We start from the raw sequence: 23,530 nt of genomic DNA, 5'->3' as shown, positions 1-23,530 counted from the left end.
CCCTTTCCCTCCCCCTCTCCCTCTCTCTCTCGCTCCCTCTTTTCCTCCCACACACACACAGACACATGCACACATCAATTCTCATGCATACATATGAATTCTAACATTTTACAATCTTAAATGCTTCTAAACTCTCTGGCATATTCATTCTAACGTGCAATCTTTATGCACATACATTTGTTCATGCCGATCATGTTGTCTAACCAAGCAAGTTCCACTTGCCTGTACCTGGTCAATATCCTAAACCTTAGATGCAAGGAACCACAGATGTTAGTTTACAACAACAAAAAACACACATAAAGTGCTGGAGAAACTCAGTTTAACAGTCTGGGAAATGATGGCCTGGTGTTTGTCTGTGGGATCATGGTCAAGGGTTAGGCATGAGGAGGTGTCTGAGAGCTGGTGCTTGGCTTCAACATGTAGCCTGCTAGACTACAATGGCAAGTCTCTTGTTGGCGGGTTTGGTGACAATGTTGGGATTGTTGCTGAGTGAGTGGCGAGCCGACTGTTCAGAAGGAGTGGGATTGGAGTGGGGTAGGAGTGTCTGAGGAAGGGTTCATAGAAACATAGAAAATAGGTGCAGGAGTAGGCATTCGGCCCTTCGAGCCTGCACCGCCATTCAATATGATCATGGCTGATCATCCAACTCAGTATCCTGTACCTGCCTTCTCTCCATCCCTTTAGCCACAAGGGCCACATCTAACTCCCTCTTAAATATAGCCAATGAACTGGCCTCAACTACCTTCTGTGGCAGAGAATTCCAGAGATTCACCACTCTCTGTGTGATTCACCACTTCCTGACTCAAAACATCACCATGTTCTCCAGCGATGTTGCCTGATCTGCTGAGTTACTTCAGCACTTTGTGTCTTCCTTCTAAACCTTTCCTATCCATACACTTGTCCAAGTAACTTTTAAATGTTATAATTGTATCCACCTCTATCACTTCCTCTGACAGCTCGTTCTATACATGCACTACCCTCAGTGTGAAAACGTGACCCCTCTGGTTCTTATTAAATCTTTCCCCTGTCACCTTAAACTTATACCCTCAAGTTTTAGACTCTTCAATGTGGAAGAAAATAATGTGCTATTCACCTTATCAATACCCCTCATAATTTTACTGATATGTTCACCCTTCAGCTTCCTATGCCACAGAGAAAAAACCCTAGCCTACTCAGACTCACCTTTTAACTGGACCATTCCATTCCTTTTAACATCCTCAGCGATCTCAATTGCACCTTCTCCAGTTTAATAACAACCTTTCTGTAGCATGGCAACCAGAACTGTACACAATACTCCAAATGTGTCCTTACCAACATCTTGTGCAGCAATAATGTGACATCCCAACTCCTATACCTGATTGATGAAGGAAGGCATCTTCTTCACCACCCTGTCTACCCATGTCTCCACTTCCAAGGAATTATGTACTTGCATCTCTCGGTCTCTCTGGTCTACCGCAATCCACAGGACCCTACCATTTGTTGCGTAGGTTCTGTTCTGGCTTGTCTTACCAAAATGCAACAACTTTATTGATCTGAATTAAAGTCCACATCTGCCAATGACTGACCCATTGTCCCAGTTGATCAAGATCCTGTTGTAATCTTAGATAACTTTCTTCAAGGTCCCCTGTACCACCGATTTCAAAGTAATCCGCAAACTACTAAGCATGCCACCAAATGGTTAATGTAAATAATGAACAGCAATGGACCAGCACTGATCCCGGTGGAAAGTCACCTGTTAGGCCTCCAGTCTGACAAATAACCCACTACCACTATCTTGTGTCTCCTAACCAGTCAAAATCCTTATTAAAGCTAATGTCCACTACACTACCCCCCATCATCTTCTTGGTCATCTCATCACAAATCTCAATTGAATTGGTGAAATACAATTTCTCACGTACAAAGTCACGTTGACTCCCCCTAATTAATCTTTGCCAAATCTTTCCAAAATACTTGCAGATCCTGTCTCTCAGAATCCTCTCTAATAGCATACCTACCACTGACGTTGGCCTCACTGGTCTGCAGTTCCCAGGCTTTTCTTTGTAGCTTTTCTTAACTAGAGGCACACCAATAGAGGACTCATCGGTCTTCTGGCACCTCACTCGAGATCACTGGATTTCATGAAAATTCCCTTAATTTTGCCATTTGAAGCCTGGAGTATGTACGTGATCAGTATGTGATCAGTATGCGCCCCACACAATACCTGTACTCTGGTTTGAAATGGACCAAAGATGAATCAAAGGGCCTTTACCCAAAACATCACCAATTCCTTTCCTCCAGACCCGCTGAGTTACTCCAGCTGTTTGTGTCTATCAAAGATATAATGGTTAGGATGTGTAGATGCTGGTTTAAATCGAAGGTAGACACAAAATGTTGGAGTATCTCAGCGGGACAGGCACCATCTCTCGAGAGAAGGAATGGGTGACGTTTCGGGTCGAGACCCTTCCTCGGACTGATCTAATATAGATGTAATAAAGATATAATGGTGTTCCTTTGTCACTGTGTGATGAAAAATCTGCCTCCTCCTCTGAAGGACCTCGTCCTCTTATCGCTTACAGTAGGTTAACAAGTCCTGCATCAACCTCTCAGAGCCAGTTAGCAGAGGGATGGCAATAAATGCTGGCCTCTTAGTGATGCTCACATCTTGAAAATGAATTGTTAAACTTCACGCACTACCCTGTGGCTAGTTATTGTGACCACACGCAACTCACAGCTTTGACGGAAATCTCACATGGATCTGAAGATAGACACAAAATGCTGGAGTAACTCAGCGGGTCAGGCAGCATCTCTGGAGAAATTGATTAGGTGACGTTTCGGATCGAGACCCTTCGTCAGTTTCTTGGTGCAGATCTTGGCGCATTTTTGACAGTTCATTCATTGGGAATTGCTATGGTGGTAGATCTTACCATAATGAACGGGAAAACCCTCTATGAGGATAGATGAGTCACTCCCCTCCCAGCAACAGTGCCCCTAATCTGGCTCTGAACCAGAGTATTAAGGTCTCTGGAAAAGGTAAGATCTGAATGTTTCCAGGTTTCCCACTCAAAATATTACCAAAGGCTGTTCACATGTAAGTGTATGACCAGTCTGTTCACAGTGCATGGGCAACGCCCAAAACAGTTCTAGCCACTTGCGTTAGTCTGAAGGAGCCATTTTAAGTCTCTGCACACATTCTTACTAAAACTGGCCAGTTGGGGTTTGAATGGAGAGAAAGCTAGTTACGTGCCTTCACCATTAGTGTCTGCGTGGACATGTTGCCATAGCAACTGATAGCTGTTTCCCTATCACCAAGACTGAGAGCAAATGCTGCACTTCTTATGGAGAGGGAAGGATAAAAGATTGGAAGAAAATGACAGAAAGAAAGAAAGAAAGAAAGAAAGAAAAGGGGATGAAATAGAGAATGAGAGATAGGGGAAGAAAAAGAAAAGGGCGAGAAAGGAAGAGAACAAATGGACTGAGAGAGGAAAAAGAGAAAATGAGAGAAGATGAATAAACCTGGCATTTAGTCCACACAGGAATACATGGGCTTTCTTCATTGTCAGCCAACCTTTCAGGATTGAGAATGACTTGCTTCTACCTGGTTTTGTAGAGCATGGAAATGATGATAAGGCTAGTATGGAAGCCACAGACTCTTCCGCAGATGGGGGAGCAGATTGCAATAGGGTGGGTGGGTGGAATCTTCCAAGATGGCGCCCAACCCTGGCAACTATTTGCATGCTAGCCACAGAAGCAGATCTACAGTCACATATTACAATCGCTCCACACTCTTAAGTATCTAATCCTACAGCAACATTTATCTATACACTGTAAATGGCTCGATTGTAATCATGTCTTTCTACTGATTGGATAGCATGCAGCAAAAGCTTTTCACTGTACCTCGGTACACGTGACAATAAACTAAACTGAACCAGCTTGTTTGCAAGGTGATCTGGTCCTTCCACTTACAGAGCGACTGTGTGTCCAAACCCAACCCTACTGCTTCCTCTCCTCTCCGAGCCACAATGACCAGGGATTCACTGGATTCAGTGGGGCTGTTGCATTTTCTCAGGAAGTCTCTCCTTGTGTCTTTTCCCCTGTCCACATAATATACTCCTCCCGTGATGGAGATTGAAATAGAGTATCTACTTTGAAGTCTGGATTGAAAGGTACGTGGCTTGCTCAACAAAACTGACAATGTAACAAGGACCCCAATACTGTTGATGTTGACCTAGGAGAGGACACTGACATTGGCTTGACACAAATTCATAATTGTAGTGTCCATCCTCAGGGGACATATTGGGAGACTGCACGGAGACCGTCATTGTGACTATCTTCAAGAGAGGGCTACACAGTGTAGCTACCTTACAGCCAGATACCTGAGTTCCAACCTGACTATGGGTGCTGTTTGTACCAGGATTTGTACATTCTCTCTGTGACGACGTGTGTTTTCTCCGAGTGCTCTAGTTACCGCATTAAACAGGAGGGACCATGGAGCACGTTCCTCAAATTCAGCTGCCCACAGATATTCATCTCCATTTTACATTTGCTTCATGTCGGCATGCAAGTCACAATCCGAACCTTCAGGACTGCAATAAGGGCCAATGTCAAGGAAGACTGGTATTAAACGAGACTATATCATTGCACCCCACACCTAAACCAATCTTTCTCGCTGCAAGCTTGTACCTCACCTCCAACAGACCTACCGTGGAAGTGGACCTTAGCTTCACAATCAATGGGAAACTGACCGACTTACAGCGACTGCCCGCTAGACCCAAGGTCACCTAAACTCTGTAAAAGAGATACAGTTTGCAGATGACATTTGTGTTTTTTTGTATTGGGAGGCTGAGCACCAAACCATTGTCATTTTGTTCACTAAAGTATACCAGAGAATAAATACACTCTTATTTCACACCGCGCAAATACTCTTGACCCGTTATTGCAATCAAGTGCACTTAAGTGTCAATCATCACCATTATCTGAAAACATTAGCTGCTCATATCAGTTAACTGCTCGTACATTTAATGCAAATATTATGTTCTAAAGGGAGAGATGTTAATGTTGCTGAAATATTATTTATCGCTTTGTAGTTCCCAATTCCCCTTCTTGGCAGATGTCCATCCAACCCCAGTTGTAAAGGTGCTCATTATCCCTACATCAGCATGAGTCTTTAGTGTTGGTCCTTCAATAGGGTGTCATTGGCAGAGATGCAGTTTGGGATGTCCTGAGATCCGTGCAACCCCTTCCTTTTGCTGTGTGCATTTCCATGCTCCCATCCTCCGTGCGATAGCAAGCTTTCCCCCGCCTGTGACCATGTCAAGGTTTATGAAGCTTTCACTTGCTTTCTGCAGTCCAATTCTCACAAATAGCATGCTTCCTTTCACAGTTTTCCAAGACATTTGGGCGGCACAGTGGCACAGCGGTAGAGTTGCTGCCTTACAGCGCCAGAGGCCCGGGTTCGATGCTGACCACGAATGCCATCTGTAAGGAATTTGTCCGTTCTCCCTGTGACCTGCGTGGGTTTCGTCCGGTTTTCTCCCATTCGCCAAATACATTTAGGTTTGTAGGTTAATTGGCTTCAGTCAAATTGTAAATTGTCGGTAATGTGTGTGGGATAGTGTTGGTGTGCGGGGATCGCTGGTCGGCACAGATTCGGTGGACTGAAGGGCCTGTTTCCGCACCGTGTCTGTAAACTGAACTAAACTAATCCAGGCTATCCCATCAGGGCAGTACTGAGGAAGTGCTATCGCTTGGTGAAGCAATAATTGTATTGCTTCCTACACTGTCATGTCAAGTGGATGTAATAGACCTTATGGCTCTAATGCATAAAGGATAGAATTGCTTATTTCAGAGGCCTGGCCAATGTTTATTGTGCAAACATCACTAATGCAGATTACCTGATCATCATCACGTGTCTTTTAAAGAGTGCATTCATGGTGTGTAGGAAGTGAAGAACGGAGCACAGTGACGTGTAGGAAGAAACTGCAAATACTGGTTTAAACCAAACATAGGCACAAAAAGCTGGAGTAACTCAGCGGGTCAGGCAGCATCTCGGGAGACAAGGAATGGGTGAGGTTTCGGGTCGAGACCCTTCTTCAGACTGAGAGTCAGGAGAAAGGGAAACGAGAGATATAGACGGTGATATAGAGAGATATAAGCCAAATGGATGAAAGATATGCAAAAAGTAATGATGATCAAGAGATGGTTGGGCCGACAATGGTCCATTGTTGGCTGAGGACTGGGTGATAACGGGTTATACGGTGAAACGCAACAGAACGATAGTGAAACAAGTACAATGACTAGGGTGGGGGAGGGAGGGAGAGAAGGGGATTCAAGGGTTATTTGAAGTTAGAGAAATCAGTTTCATCCCACTAGGTTGTAAGCTGCCCAAGCAAAATATGAGATGCTGTTCCTCCAATTTGCATTTAACTTCACTCTGACAATGTAGGAGGGGAAAGGTTGAATAGTTTAGTTTAATTTAGAGATACTGCGCGGAAACAGGCCATTTGGCCCATCGTATGCACACAGACCAGCGATCCCCGCGCATTAATAATATCCTACACACACCATGGACAATTTACATTTACACCAAGCCAATTAACCTAGAAACCTGTATGTCTTTGGAGTGTGGGAGGAAACTGAAGATCTCGGAGATTTTGTACATTCTCCCACGCAGTCACAGGGAGAACGTACAAACTCCGTACAGACAGTACCCATAGTTGGGATCGAACCCTGGTCTCTGGCACTGTAAGTGCTGTAAGGCAGCAACTCTACCGCTGCTGCCATTTAGCTAAACTCACTAATATAACAGCAACTCACCTCTGAATCTAGGCTCCATTTACATCAATAGAGTCAGATTTATGAAGCACTAACAGGTTTGATCTCATTCACTGATCTCATTTGATCCCAGATATTTAGCAAAGTCAGGACCTATTCAAATTTTTAGATGAATGATTAAGCCAAGGCCTTGCCCCTACATTTTGGTGACCATGACGTGCTGTCCGAGAGGAAGCAGTGTTCTTCTGAAAGCTAAAAGGCCAGCAGAGAATACAAGTAAAATGGACAGCCTCACGAACCAGGTTTCTTCAGATTATGTAATATCCAATATGTTACAGTTTAGTTTATTATCGCATGTTCCGAGGTACAGTGAAAAGCTTTTGTTGCATGCTGTCCAGTCAGTGGAAAGATAATATATGATTTCAATCGAACCATTTACAGTGTATAGACACATGATAAGGGAATAATGTTTAGTGCCAGGTAATGCCAGCAAAGTTCAAAAACAAGGAGAGTCCAAGAGGCACCAATGTGGTAGATAGTAGAACAGGACTGTTCTCTGGTTGTGGTGGAATGATTCAGTTGCCCCATATCATCCAGTCACATGGAAATTCATTGATCAGTTCCCAGCCACATCAGTGTGATTGATCTACAATAAGAATAGATGTTCATTGTATCATTTGCCCCGAGGAGTTTTGCATCAGCGGAAAGATTAATAATTCTAATTCAGACGCTAGAGTTCATGCCATTAGTCATATTGTAAATACCAGGGGTTCCAGGATCAATCCTTTTGTAAGTCCTTTGATTATCACCAGTCAGATAATTTTCTTGAGCAAACTACTACACATCATTTCCCATTCACCGATCCATGTCTGACATTCTATGAGGTTAAAAAATTCTTATCAACTTCTTATAAGGAATTTTGTCAGATGCCCGGGGGAGCTTTTAATTATCAGCTATCATAAAGGAAAGCGTCATTTATTTTAAGTTTGCAAGGCAAGATCCATCATTTGATAACCTGTGTGGCTGCTTACTGTGATGCCTCGCTCTCCGAATGGGACGATTCCTATAGAACATTTCTTCTGAACCTGAGATCAACTGTGCTGTAAATCTCAGATATGGACATTATTTTTGTTGGACTGAGACTCCATCTTCCACCTTTCAACTCAAAACCCAGGCTCCAAAATATCAGCGAAAACATCTCCAAAATATTCCACTAATTGAGGAACTTCGGAGGTATTTACTTGCCCAGAATGTTTCCAAAGCACATATTCTTCCAAAACCTCCCTGCTGGGCTGAGGATTTGCTATTTTGGAGATTTCTTTCTGGAAACAAATGGGATTATTTTTTTCCCCTCTGTCCCTTCTGACCATGATTGTCTTGAGTAGGTTTTTCCAGTTTGAATTCAACAGACCCCCCTCCCCCCCCCCCCCCCCCCCCCCCCATCACATTATTTGACCTTCCATTCTTGTTAACAGAGTCATAGCCATTGTTAGAATAGAGATTTAAAAGGGTGGAACGATTGTAATGGCTGAGAGTGAATCCTCTTCTTGGACCCGCACGAAAGCATCACCTTGATCTGGTGCCAGGTTGGTGGAGCTTTCCATGGCTTTTAATGTTGATGACAATCTTCCCTGTACCCCACCTGGATACATACCTATTTCTCCAACTATCCTGCCACCTTTCTCCTTATTCTGCAGTCTTTTATCTTTTATTCTTTTCTAGCCTTCGTCCATCCACCTGCCTTACAAAATCACCTTCTTCTGCATCCACCTATCACTTACCAGGCTTTGATCCGTCTCCGTCTCTCATCCAGCTTTCTCCCCCCGACTGCGATTAGTTTGAAGAAAGGTCCCGAACTGAAACATCAACCATTCGTGTCTTCCAAAGATGCTGCCAAACCTGCTGAGTTACTCCAGCACTATATATTTTTTAATAGCAAGCATATTGTGCGGCACCTTAGGAAATGCCATATATAAAACCCATACATACACTGATCGCTCTTCCCTCTATGTCAACAGAAAAACTATCAAATTACTTACACAAGATTTGTTTCACCAAAATAATGGTGAATTTTACTTCGGAGTCAAGTGAGTGACTACGTGAAGACCCCGTCCAGCACGCATGCGCGCCATAGCGTCTCACGCAGTGCACAGCGACGGACGGGAGTACGAGCTCTCCTGCAACAATTTGAAAACGGACCTTCAGGTAAGCAAATCTTACTCTGAGGACATGGTGTTTTCGAAACCCTGTTCTGTTTTATTTTAAATAGGAACAGAACAGGGAAAACACCAAGGAAGGTCGTTCCCCGTCGGGCTGCTACGTACCAAGAAGATCCAGCAGTGGGGGGCGACCGGCGGCACCTGTCACCGACAGCATTCTGAGCCAAGCCCAGTGCCGCTAGCATAGCTCAAGGTAACGTTGGCGACCAACGCAGCGGGCTGGAGACAGGCACACAGAAGTCTGCCAAAAGGAGAATCAGCATAATTGGCACAAACCTATAACAAATTAATGGTTAACAATCAACCAACCATTCGACAATGTGGCAAGAGTAATTGGGAAATTAGTAGCAGCATTACCAGCTACTTAACTTGGACCTTTCCATTAGAGCTAAGGTGCTAGCGTTTAAACAAAATAACCCATATCCAGAACAGGTGGTAAATGGACTAATCTAGCGTCATCACCACTACAGACACTGGACATAAAACCTAGTTGGAAATGTTGGGTGCGTTCTATGGTTAAAAGCATATTGTTCAATAGTGCACCATTTTGCATGTTCGTTTATAATTTGACAATATCACAGTGGTGGCCTATACTAATCCACATGGGCGGAATAAAATCGATATCATGTGACAATTTGATTAACACGGTAGGCGGCGCGACTCTCGTCTGCAGCGGCCTCTGCAGTCCGTCTGCGTTTTTATTATTTTATGTCTATGTTTTTATGTAGTTTTTGTTATTTTTGTTGGGGTATGTGTGTGGGGGGGGTGGGGGTGGTGTGGGGGGGTTGGGGGTAACTTTTAAATCTCTCCCTGCACGGGAGACCCGACCTTTTCTTTGTCGGGTCTCCGTTGTCGTTGGGGCTGCAACGAGGAGCGGCCTCCAACAGGAAGACCGGGGACTCTGGTGCCAACTACTCACCTCACCGTCGCGGAGCTGGCCGAGTCCAGAGCGGGTGGAGCTGTGGTGGACGCTGCTGCGGCCCGACCCCCGGAGATTTGGTGGCTGCAACTGCGGGTTTGTCGGACGGCACCGGGAGCCCGCGGGTACCTGGAGGGAGACCGCTTTTCAGGGCTCCCGCAACGGCGACTTCCCCCGCCCGAGTTGCGGGGTTGAAGAGCTCCTGGAGCGGGGCCTTACAGCACCGCCCCGCGCGGCTTGGAATGGCGGCGGGTCTCTGCGAGCGCGCGCCGGGGGCTCTAACACCAAGACCCGGTGCGCGACCTTGCATCACCCGGCGTGGCTTAAATGGCCACGGGACAATTCGCCATCGCCCGCCGGGGGCTTTGACTTTGACTCTGACATCGGGGGGGGGGGAGTGCAGTGGAGAGAAAAGTTTTTTTGGCCTTCCATCACAGCAATGTGATGGATGTTTATGTAAAATATGTTGTGTCTTGGGTCTATTTGTTTGTAATGTATGGCTGCAGAAACGGCATTTCGTTTGGACCTCAAGGGGTCCAAATGACAATAAATAAATTGAATTGAACACAATTTGGTAATGGTATGTCGTCAAACATATTTGGCTATCAGCAACTTACCTGCCAGGTGAGCTAAATACTGTGGCAGACATGTTAAACCAAAATATTTGCTGACATTACAAACCAATATAGAACACCAGATATCGATTTCTTTGCATTCCGACTGAATCACCACGTACCGATGTATGTCGCATGGGAACCAGACCTTGAGGCAGCGGTGATGGATACATTCTCGCTGAACTGGGGGGGGGGGGGGGAACTAATCTCTATGTTTTTCTCCCCTTTTCTACCTCATCAGTCAGGTACTACGCAAAATACAGATGAATTTTGCTTCAGACTTTTTGGTAGTACCCGACTGGCCTACACAGCCATGGTTCCCAGTGATCCTTGAGGTCATTGAAACCCATGACCATTCCCCACGGACCAGATCTACTGATCGACCCTGTATCAGGCGTAAGTCACCCATGCCATGACAGAATAAGCCTACTGGGTTGCAGATTCCAAAAAGACCTTTTGATGGACCTGGGATTGTCAAATAGGACCATGAACATGATGACAGCATCTCACCGACTCCACCAAGAAACAATATCTCTCCAGTATAAGAAAATGGGAAACATACTGCTCGAGAACAGAGACAACCTACTAATCAACCACCATACCCATGTACCAGAGTTCCTGGCCAGCCTTCGCCACGATGAAGGTCTGAACTATAGCACTATCAAATGTGCTAGAAGTGCACTGTCAGCCTATCTAAGACAGGCATCAAGGGAAACAGGCCATAGGTCTCGTCAACTGGTGGCCAAATCAATGAGAGGTACCTTCTATTCAAAATCCCTAGACCTAGATATACCAAGATCTGGGATGTCAGTGTTGTCCTGACATACCTAAGGGATGGCCACCAGCCAGATTCCTTACTCTGAAAACAGCTACACTGTATACGGCCATGCTGATGGCTTAGTCTCAGCATAAGGGTCCAGTCTTTTACCTACTCAGGATGGACAATATGGTCATAACATCAGACCAAATAACATTCACCATTCAGGAGCCGGTAAACAGAGCAGACCAGGAACTTCAGGACTCATTATGGAATTCCGGGCGTACCCACCTGACCACCGTTAAATGTCGTGACTCACCTTCTACAATATATCAACACAATCTAAAATTCCCGAGGGAGACAAAATGGGTCAGCCACAAAAAAGCCACTGGGTCAGGGTACCGAGTCAAACCATCTCTAGATGGCTCAAACAGGTATTGGGAACTGCTGGAGTGGATACCGATATTTACACATCTCACTCCACCAGAGCAGCATCCACGTCGGCGGCTAACAGTATGGATGTGCCACTGGACCTAACCTGGTAACAATGAGGTGGTCCATGGGAAGAACTTTCAAACATTCTACAACAAGCCATTAAAACCTGTTTCATTTGCAGAGGAAAATTTTAGACGCTGCAAAAAATATATAATTTAGCCTGGGGGAGCATTAATTCTTTGTTATTATTTTCAAATAATACCATTGTTGTTTTACAAACAGATTCAGGTTTGATTACGAGAACATACTTCCTCCCTTGGATGACCGGCAGCGAGTGAAGTATGGACTGTTACACGGTTTGAAATCACAGAGCTTTATAATCTTCACGTAGTCACTCACGTGACTCCGAAGTAAAATAGTAAGATTAAACGAGAACTTACCAGTTTGAAGTTTGATCTGTATTTTATGAGGAGTTACGATGAGAGATTACGTGCCCTCCGCTCCCACCCTCAATTATAGAGATCAACTAGTATCTTAGTACTCCTTATCTTTACTATGTTTATTTCAATTCTTGTGTTTCTGTGATTCCACACCGTTGCTTTGAAGTATGTCGCGCATGCGTGCTGGACAGGGTCTTCACGTAATCCAAAGTAGGACTGCTCATTCTGTCTCTGGTTATTATTATTATTTCAAACCTTTCACGTGTCACATGTACCAATTAAGGTACAGTGATATGCGAATTACCATACAGCCATGCCAAAGAAAAGCAACAAGACACACAACTACATCAAAGTTAACATAAACATCCAACACAGCGGATTCCCCACATTCCTCACTGTGATGGAAGGCAAAAAAGTCCAATCTTCTTCCTCTATAATTCTTCCATGGTCGGGGCAGTCGAACCATCTATCGGGATGATCAAAGCTCCTGCAACTGGCGGTCGAAGCTCCCGCGTCTGGGCGATCGAAGCTCCCGTGCCGGCGCGGTCGAAACTCCTGTGGCTTGGAGTTCCCGATGTTGGCCTCTGACCAGAGACCACGGGTTTTGTGTTGTTAAGTCTGCAAGCACCCACGGTTGGAGCTCCAAGGTCAATCCCTGGCAAAGGGATCGCGGGCTCCATGATGTCATGTCTGCAGGCTTCCACGGTGGAGCTCTTAAAAGTCGGTCTACAGCAAAGGCCGCCAACACCTCGATGTCGCATCTCCGTCGAGGGAAGTGATTAGAAAAGGTTTCCCCCACATAAAACAAGCTAAAGAACACTAAAAACATACATTTAACATATACTATTTAAACACAATGTAGGAAAGGACAGACAGACTATTGGTGAGAACTATCCACAGTTAAAGTTAAACGGATTGATCTGCCACTACTGTGTTTACTCCAGGATTTTGTTTTTCATATTCCTTAAACCAGCAAAATTTCTTGAGTGTATTCACGGCAGTGATCAACAACAAATTGCTTCAGAATCTCAACGACACAACCCAGTTTAAACTCACTCATACGAAACTAGGCAGATTTCATTAACAACCCACCAGTGTGCTGACTTTTACTTAATGATGTTTAAATTAGGATTAAATTCAGAATCAGGTGCGAAAGAGAAAAATATGAAGCAGTGACTAGTTTTCCAGGTCTAAATTTTATGCAAAGGTGAATTCAAAATGATGAGATAGAGTAAATTGAGAAGTCAGTGGAAGATGTTCAAAAATGATTTAATCAGGTACTGAACTGGTTTGCACCCGACCGTTTATAACCCCCTAATGCTCCTTGGATAAAGGTCTGCCCAAAATTCGAGAGCAACATTGACATTAAGGAGTGGTGATGCCACTAGCTGTCCAGTTATTTGTTTCTCCTGTCACCCTGTTCTAGAGAGTAAACAATAATTAGACAGCTGTCCTGTTGTGAGCTTTTACCAGAAAATATCCACTAATGCTGCTGGATTGCGTAAAATAGCTAACTGATGCTTTTAAGGAAAGGGAAGCTCCTGGCCCCTTGCCAATCCGGCCCACACACAAAGTAGCTGAATATTAAACCCCAGGGATGGGCGATAAATCCTGGCCCTGCCTGTGTCGCACATAGCCGAGAACACAGGATGAAGAGAGAGGAGCTCAGTGTAGGCAACATCCTCAATAAAACTCATGCCTTCCCTCAGGAGAAGGAAAGCTAAAACCAAGCAGTTGCAATGTATGTCTCAAACGGCTGCCTCTCACGTTGCATCCTGTCCTACACATGAGGCCTCATGTGGTCAAGAAAAAAGATAAAATACTTCATAGTTACACATTGGTTTTAGCTGCTTTAGGCACTCCATGCAATTGCAGCATTTCATTTCCTGTCATGATCTAAGCAAATAACACGGCCAGCTCCAAACAGCAAAATTGTACATACTTGGTTTACTTCTTATGTATTTGCACACTATCTTAGTGTAGAAAGAGGCTACTTGGCCCATCAAGTCTGTGCTAGCTCATCTTGTAATCCTATTATGCTGCTGCTAGTAAGAATTTAATTGTACCATTGATCTAAGCAAATAACACGGCCAGCTCCAAACAGCAAAATTGTACATACTTGGTTTACTTCTTATGTATTTGCACACTATCTTAGTGTAGAAAGAGGCCACTTGGCCCATCAAGTCTGTGCTAGCTCATCATGTAATCCTATTATGCTGCTGCTAGTAAGAATTTAATTGTACCATTGTCAGTCTGCATGACAATTTACCACTTTTGAGTTGTCTCTTGAATCCCAATCCTCCAATAATTTTCCTTGTGACCAATTCTCCTTACATTTCAACAGTTCTACCATCTACCGACATCAGGGGGAAATAACAGCAGCCAATAAGCAGACAACCCACTTGTCTTTGGGATGACGGAGGAAACCAGAGCACCTGGGGAAACCCCATACTGCCACATGGAGAAGGTGCAAACTCCACACAGACGACACCTGAGGTCAGGATTGATCCCTGGTCTTTTGAGTTGTAAGGCAGTGACTCTACCAGTTTGAGCAACTGTCAGGCCCAATCTTGGTTTGTGTTCCCTTGTTCAGATGTTTGGAAGTGATCTGCCTGAGGGCTTTAAAACACTGGAAGGCTTTGACGGAGGAGAGGGAAAGACAATGGCCTAGATATTCTTTGGCACTAGAGAGGAGTATTGATGTGCTGTGCAGCTTGTTAAGCAGCTTTTTTGTCTCTAAGTCTTCTGGAAGTATGGGACCAAGTCTGTGTTTAAGGAGGAAGAGAAACAGCAGTCATAAAGCAATCATGTTGGGGGTTCAGATCTGAGGCATTGGTGAATTGGGGTGTCGGAGGTAAGATTGGTTGCTGATGGGAAGATGGGGCGGGCGGGGGGGGGGGGGGGGGGGGTTGGGAGTGAGGGAAGGAACATCTCTGAGTGGAATGGCTGGAAAGAGGGAAGGTGAAGGAAGGAAACTGCCCGAGTTAGGTAGGGGGGAGGGGGAGGAGAGGAGCACAGCGGGCCAGTCAAAAAGTGGTGAACACTGCCCAGTCCATCACCACTACTGACCTCCCCACCATCGGGGGGATTAACAGGAGTTGCTGCCTCAAAAATGCAGCCAGCATCATCAGAGACCCACATCCCACTGGCCATACACTCATTTCACTCCCGCCATCGAGAAAAAGATATAGGAGCCTGAAAACTATAATATACAGGTTGAGAAACCGCTTCATCCCTGGAACCATCAGGTTATTAAACATCATATAAGCTCGGGACTACAAAGACTTGGGGGCATTGGTTTTGTCTTTTTGCACTGTTATTGTTTCTACACTGAATTTTAAAAAAAAGTATTATATTATTTACAGAGTACAATGTTTATATATTCTGTTGTGCTGCTGCAAGTAAGAATTGAATTGTTCTGTCTGGGACATATGACAATAAAACATTCTCTTGACCCCTGACTCTTGTTCCAAGAGCAGTACTGCTGAATCGTGGTTGCTCTGAAAGATCCCCAGGGACAGGTACATCGCTGAACAATGTGACCTGATTTCCTGTACCATGTTCCATAGGAGCCTCACACAGGAGTTCGTGGCTACCGAAGCACGACTGATATGGAATTTGCCTGGTCAGTACAAGCAGGATCTGGGTTTGGAAACCCAAATGTTTCCAGTCATGTTTCTGGAGTTGAGAGGTGCAAACGTCATGGTCACAGTTGTACCACACCAGGAATGATAGATGTTCATCAGGGCTGCCTGGAAAAGACATCATCTTTCCAGCCACTATTTCCAATGCTGGTGAAAATTTGGAACTATCTTAAAATCAGAGCCAAACTATTTCACAGGTATATTAGGACTGGAAATTTCCTTCCAAAAGATTGTGGATGTTGAGTAAATAGGCTTTCTCAATTGAGATTCTTGGCTTTTGTATTAGGCTAGGGTCCCAAAAGCACGGATGTGGATTGATGTAAATTGATGATGGAGCAATTTCTGGGAGGCGGAATGTTAACTCTTGTTCCTAATGGCCTATAACGAGCAATGAGACCAATAACCAGAAATAAATTTGGTAGCGTAGGGTAAGAAATAAAATCACCTATGTTCCAGGGAGAGTTTACACTGGACATGGATATGGATATTTAGATATTTTTAAGGTGGAGATTGACAGATTCTTTATTAGTAAGAGTGTAGGGGGTTATGGGGGAAAGACAGGGGAATAGGATTGAGCGGAAAAGATAGATCAGCCATCATTGAATGGTGGAACAGACTTGATGGGCCGAATGGCCCAATTCTGCTCCCACTACTTTTGAACATTGCTTTAGCTATTTTACCTGTGGGAAGGCTCAATATTTCTGAATGTTTTCCAACATGAAGCCACGCAGGCAGTTATTGCAACTGGCAATATTGCATATTAATAAGAATACAAGCAACACGGAAGGTATGGTAAGCTGCAAGAACCTGCGCATGTTGAGGCAGAGAAAGCAGGGCACTGACGTCAATCTTCCTCCCAATGTCCTTATTATGTAAGTTGTTGTAACTTGTTGAAGTACGAGGTAAGTCTACAACAGAAGGTTTGTGTTCACCAGTGAATCAGCTCATTAGATCCCTGACTCTGTCTGTTCTTTTAAATAATAAAATATTCTTAAATAATAAAATATTCTCGTTGAACTTGTTTCCTGGGAATCTTGTGCAAGTTAGCCTGTTTTTTATTTCCAAAGAATGCCGTGGAATCTTTCATATCCACCTAACAAGGCTGGCCTCATTGCCTTGTACGACACTGCTCCACTCCTTCAGTATGTACTGGAGTAATAATCCGTACTCTGAGCGCAGATGCAAACTGCAACCCTCTGAATGAAAGCTGTTAATACCATGGAATCAACAAACCTCCCCACGTCTCCCCCTGCAATCTCAGGTGATCAAAGGTAATAGTGTTTCAAGGGTTCACCCAGCAAACAGGGGGAGGCAGTGAGGATATCTAAGCATGTTTTGCATGTGCGGTGCAGTGGTAGAGTTGCTGCCTTACAGCACCAGAGACCCGAGCTTGATCCTGACTGCGGGCGACGTCTGTATGGAGTTTGGACGTTCTCGCTGTGACCGCGTGGGTTTTCTCCGGGTGCTCCGGTTCCCTCATGCACTCCAAAGACGAACAGGTTTGTTAGTCAATTGGCTTCGGTAAAATTGTAAATTGTCCCTAGTATGTAGGATCGCGCTAGTGTACAGGGTGATTGCTGGTCGGCGTGGACTCGGGCTGAAGGGCCTGTTTCTGTACTGTCACTCTAAAGTCTAAAGTCTTAAAGAGATCACCCTCTTTTTTTCAGGACAATTTTCTCTTCTCTTGCAAACAGTTGGCACGGCAGGAAATAAAATGAAAGAAAAATGACAACATCAAGGATATTTTAATGAACAGTGAGCCACAGTGCACTGAGTTAATAATCCCTGGACTGTAACTGTCAGAGTACAAAGATTAGCATTCTGTGATTGTCCTTGTAAACCACAGACAAAACAGAACGTTTTATAGACACAAAAAGCTGGAGTAACTCAACGGGTCAGGCAGCATTTCTGAAGAAAAAGGATTGGTGACGTTTCAGATCGGGATCCTTCTGCAGACTGAGAGTCAGGGGAAAGGGAATCGAGATGTATAGATGGTGATATGGAGAGCTATTTAACAAATGAATGAAAGATATGCAAAAAGTTACGAAGATCAAGGAAAGGTGGAGCTCATTGTTATATCACTATCATATCTTTATCGCCACATTTCTGGTGCAGACAAAGTTTCAAAAGTTAATCGAACAGTGTTATCTTCTGCTCGCAGCGGTCTAATGAAGTGTTGCAATAGAACGATAGAGAAAGGGCCAAACCCAACACACAGCACGAGACTGAAGGTTTTCAATTCGTTGCAGCCCACTTTATGCTCTCATCACACACCAGTTCTGCTCTTTCCATTTAAAAAAAAGAACTAGTTTGGTATTTGAAAAAGCAAAGCTGTAACAAATATCACCAGCTGACAATCTAGACCAGGTTTGGGTAGAAAAGGTCAAACTCTCTCCTTCTGTTTCAAGTTTCTAAATAAGCCTGTAAAATTGGTGAAGGCAGACATTTATGATTGTAACTCCTCAAAGTTGTCCAGGCTCAACATGTATCAGCAGGTGATGTTGCTTCATTGTCTTTGTGAAACGTGAAGCTCATCGATCTCATTCCTACTGCCATCCTTCTACCCTCCACTGAAGACGGGGGCAATTGCATTTTGCAAATTCAGCCCCCAGCAATCATTGAAGCTGAAGAATGTGTCCAATTGGATTCTTTGAAGGTGCTGTCCAATTAATCCACAAGTTTCCTTGGTCCAGTAAATCTTACTCTTCAATATACATCAAGCTTCTTTTTGAAAGTTGCCATTGAACCTTATTCCAGCCCTTCATGCAATGAATTTCAGATCATAATAACTTGCTATATAGAGTCACAGGGAGAAACATCGCAGAAACAGGCCTTTTGGCTCAAGCCTTGCCGAATATCAACCGCCCACTCTTATTTTTTATTATCCTCACATCCTCATCCAATCCCCGTGGATTCTCCAACCCACTTACGCACCTGGGGCAATTTACAGCTGTCAATTAACTCACTGACCTGCATGTCCATGGGATGTGCAAGGAAACCAGAGCACCCAAATAAACCCATGTGTTCACAGTGAGACCATACAAATTACCCAGACAGAGGCCGAGGTCAGGATCGAACTGGGTCTCTGGTGCCGTGAGGCAGTGACTCTGCAACACTCTGTTGAACATACATGATAAGAAGTTTTCTCCTCACCGCTTGGATTTTTGCTAATCTTAAATCAGTGCCCTTTGGCGACTGATTCTCACAACACTGAAACTAATTTTCATCACACGGCCAGTATAGAAATACAGGTAACACTTTTTTTTATCAATCAGTCACTGATAGAGTCTTTCAAAAAGTAAAATATCTAAAGTGGTGTCCTAGATAATATCTAGTAACCTCTCTCTGGTACATTGACGGCGGGTCTTTTGTTGCCCGCTGCTACTTAATCCAATTCTATGCTTTTATTCTCTGATATGTATGGAGTATTTGGAACAGAAGCTGACATTGCAACACCTTGGACTTGATCCAACAGTTAATTAGATCAACGTGTAGGCAGGAACTGCAGATGCTGGTTTAAACCGAAGATAGACACCAAAAACTGGAGTAACTCAGTGGGACCGGCAGCATCTCTGGGGAGAAGGAATGGGTGAATGGAATTAGATCACTGCTGATCGGAGTGGATTGAATCATACAGTTTCTATTCTTTACTCCCTGAACTTTGCTGAAGAAATCTCCTTGCTGCAGTTTCACTCATGTTTGCTTAGTTCATTGAGACTTTTTTCAAATAAACTCTGTTTGTTCTGCAAGATCAACCCAGCTCTAATTTATTGCCTGGTTTCGTGATGGTGGTAATTCCAATAAGAATTTCTTATTTATTCATAGCATTGAACATTTTGATTAAACCTCCTCTTAACTTTCTCTGGTTTCTCCACAGATTTAAAGCCCCTTAATCTGTAAACCATTTGATCAAAAAAACAAAATGCTTGAGGAACTCAGCGGCTCAGGCAGCACCTGGGGAGGGACTAGACAGACGATACTCCGTGCCCAGACCCTTTTTCAGATTGAATGGAGTAAGGGGGAGAAAACTGGAAAAGAACTAGTAGAAAAGCTCACTCAGCCTGAAGAAAAGTCCTGACCCGAAACATCATCTGTCCATTCCCTCCATAAATGCTGACTGAGCTCCTGAGTTTCTCCAACACTTTATATTTTGCTCAAGATTCCAGCATCTGAAGTTCCTTGAGTTACCATTTGATCTACACATCTTCTCCAATGCTTTGATCTCTCCGAGTCTGGACACGATATTATACAGTAGGTGGCTCTGATCAAAAAGATGATGTATAACTTCCTTGATTTTGTACTCTGCTTCTAATAATAATGTCTAGGTTCCCACTTAACTTGGGGTGAAGGTGCTGGTTCCATCGAGCCACCTGATGTTGTTGCTGGCGTGGGCTGGTGTTAATGTAGACTGGCCTACCTACACATTTGGTTAGCTGTGGCTCGCACATACCAGGAGTCCAGGAGGCCAGGCGGTTGGGAGTCATGACTCACAGCCCCACTGCAAAAGGAAAAGCTCTAGATTCAGCTGATATTCCATGCAGCATTTGAAGGATAGTGCATCTTTCCAATGTGGCGTTAAACCAAGGTCCTGTTTGCACTCTGTAGCAGATCCCATGGCACTCACGGGAAGAACATTGAATTTTACCGGTATCTTTGCAGAACAGAAAGTCCATTCAAATATCTGTCCATCACATATACAGGTCGGTTATGCAGCTACAAGTAAAAATGTTATTGTCCCACTGATGTTACATATGACAATTAAACAGCCTTGATTCTTGACTCCCTTAACTATCTTATATAGACCACATGAGCCTCCTCCCTTGATCACTTCCAACAGAAAACCTTTCTCTCTCACATCTTTATCTGGCTTCCACTTAAGTCATTTGCTTTAACAAGTCCTTTTAGTGCACAGGATAGATATTTTGGTGCACAAATTTGGGTTCATTGTTTAAGAATGATGGGACACCCAGATGGGGCTGAAAGAAGGTGATTTTTTTTCCTCTCACAGGTTTATGAGCCTTTGGAAGGTTGGCGGAAGGTGGTCGTTGAATATTTTTAAGGCAATGGTAGATAAATTATTGATAAGCAAGAAGGGGAAAGATTACTGCAGGAGAATGAGGACTGAGGTCCGATTGGAACAGCCGTGACCTTATCAAGTGGCAGAGCAGGATCAGAGAGCCGAGTGGCCTACTCCTGTTCTTGGAGTGAAAAGTTGCTCCTCAGGTTATTATTACATCTTGTTTCTCCCACCTAAATCCATGTCCTCTGGCTCTTGATTCCCCTAAGCTGGGTTAAAGACGCTGTCATCACCTATCCATTCACCTCATGATTTTATGCAACTCTACAGGATCACCCCTCAGCCTCCTGTGTTCCAAAGAATAAAGTCCTAGCCTGCCCATAGAGTCATGGAGCCATACAGCATGGATCAGGCCCTTCGGCCCAACTTGCCCATGCTGACTAAGATGCTCCATCTATGCTAGTCCCATCTGCCTGTGTTGGATCCATATCACACTCATACTAAACTTCTGTCAGCGCTACACTGACACATTCATTGCTGTTGTTGGAATATGCTTTTGGGAAATGTACTAAGAAAGTAATTCCTGCAACTCAGAGAGCCAAGAGGCAGGAATTACTCTCTTAAGCAGTAGTTTGATGTGGCTGGTGCTGTTGGGAATAATTTCAAACTGGGAGTAAACACTGAGCAGCAATGCACCGGACCCGACAAAAGGAACAATTTCCCTGCTGAAAATAGCTTCTGTAGGTAAACTGGCAATGAAATAAATGTGGGAATGAGCAAACAGCACGAGTCCAGAGGGAGGAACTAACATCCACCTTTGACGTGGTTTTGATGTGAAACGTGGTAAGCTGTGTCACCTCACACAGCAGTCCAGCGCTCAGGTTTGCCAAACCAAGCATCAAATCTAAAGGTTTCTTGGGGGAGTGGGGGGTGGGGAACGCACTTTGCCAGTTTGAAAAATCCCATGTCTTCTGTGCTTGCCATTGATCCTGTCAGTTTTAATTAGAAATGAATGTTTCCACCCATTAGAGACAAAGTCCACCAGGCAACAGAGTACCAGCGCAGTCTCCATGGCAACCAGTCTCATCACTACCAATAAATGCTTTAAAAATACTTCAATAAAAAGTTATGATTCATAGTGTTCAAAAACAATTTTGACATTTACTTTCATTAGATGAGAAAAAAACAAGAATCAAACAATTACTAGACTTGATTAGATGCAACAGCTGACAACCGCCGGTTGCACAAAAGCCACGGATCCAGGGCTCCATGAGGATTGAGGCACGGGACATATGAGGAGGAGAGTGCAGGATCAAGGAACTGCAGGTGCTGCTTTCCAAAAGGCACAACGTGCTGTAGTAGCTCAGCGGGTCAGGCAGCATCTCTGGAGAACATGGACAGGTAACGTTTCGAGTTGGGACCCTTCTTCAGACTGATTATGCAGTTACCTAAAATTGGAGATTTGAATATTGATAGTTGGGTTATATGAGGTCTTCCTCCAGTTTCCATATGGCCTCACAATGGAGGAGGGCTAGGACAGAAAGGTCAGTATGGGAATGGGAGGATAGGTTAAAATAGTTGGCAACCAGGAGATCCAGCAGGTCTTGGCAGGCCTACGATGCATTATGTTGCAGAGTGAGTGGTCTCGCACACAGAGGAGTCAGATGTACATTGGGGAGGCAGAGCTTCTGACTGTGACTTACTATATCCCTCAGAAACATTATTCCAGCTAAATTATTCATTCATCTTGGATTATTTGTCATCTAACCACTGGCCATCCTTTCCCCTAAACATATTTGCTTGACAACAATCAGCCAACTGCAGTTTGAAAATTCACTGCGGAAGAGGGTTTCCACTATTTACCACTCAGTGTAGTAGTTACTAACTTCACTCTGGGTGGGGATAGCTTCAACTTTTAGTCAATAACCTCTATTCTCAGAGTTCCCAAGCCACAGCTGCTCATTCTCCATCTTATCAGCTCATGCTCATGAAAGAACCCCTGGGAATTGAGGGCTATGGTCAGAAATTATGCTACATGTTGGTTTGCGTTGAAGCTGAGAGGGGCAAGGTTTAGAGGAGATGTGAGGGGCAAGTTCCAGTGGGTGCCTTGAACCCACTGCCCGGGGAGGTGGTGGAGGCAGATGCAACAATGGCTTTTAGGAAGCTTTTAGACAGGCACATGGATGGATTTGGAACATGTGCAGGCAGAGGAGATTTGTTTAACTCGGCATGGATAGAAAATAGTCAACTTCCCCGTAACTCCTAGTCCAGGAAATGTGGCCCTCGTTTGTAGTCTCATTGGATTATATATATTTTTTGGACTTCAGATTTCAAGTAATGCCCCTGTCCCACTTAGGAAACCTGAACGGAAACCTCTGGAGACTTTGCGCCCCACCCAAGGTTTCCGTGCGGTTCCCGGAGGTTGCAGGTGGTTGCCGGAGGTTGCAAGTAGTGGAAGCAGGTAGGGAGACTGACAAAAACCTCCGGGAACCGCATGGAAACCTTGGGTGGGGCGCAAAGTCTCCAGAGGTTTCCGTTCAGGTTTCCTAAGTGGGACAGGGGCATAACTCAGATAACACAGTTGCTTAATTTAGTTCCCATATCGAGTTTACATCAAATAATTACAAGAATAAGGACCATTCCTACATGCAGTGCAATGCAGAAGTGTGAACTCCTCTGCCATAAATGGCAATCGATGTCAGTTATTAATCATAGAACATAGAACAGTACAGCAC

General features: G+C 44.3%; 1 protein-coding gene and 1 long non-coding RNA gene across 2 annotated transcripts in view; both read right to left on the bottom strand.

Annotated features, from left to right (window-relative positions):
• Positions 1-23,530, bottom strand: part of LOC116988000 (ras-related protein Rab-37-like) — a 159,459-nt gene that overhangs the window by 89,228 nt on the left and 46,701 nt on the right. The gene's annotated exons all lie outside the window — the stretch shown is intronic.
• Positions 949-23,479, bottom strand: LOC116988001. The gene is made up of 3 exons (XR_004415841.1): positions 23,468-23,479; positions 13,551-13,556; positions 949-1,037 (listed from the first exon to the last, which is right to left on the bottom strand). It is a non-coding gene; the product is annotated as an uncharacterized LOC116988001 (long non-coding RNA).

The sequence above is a fragment of the Amblyraja radiata genome, chromosome 26 (genome assembly GCF_010909765.2).
Source record: "Amblyraja radiata isolate CabotCenter1 chromosome 26, sAmbRad1.1.pri, whole genome shotgun sequence".
Taxonomy (NCBI): Eukaryota; Metazoa; Chordata; class Chondrichthyes; order Rajiformes; family Rajidae; genus Amblyraja; species Amblyraja radiata.
This window is presented reverse-complemented; position numbering and strand designations above follow the sequence as displayed.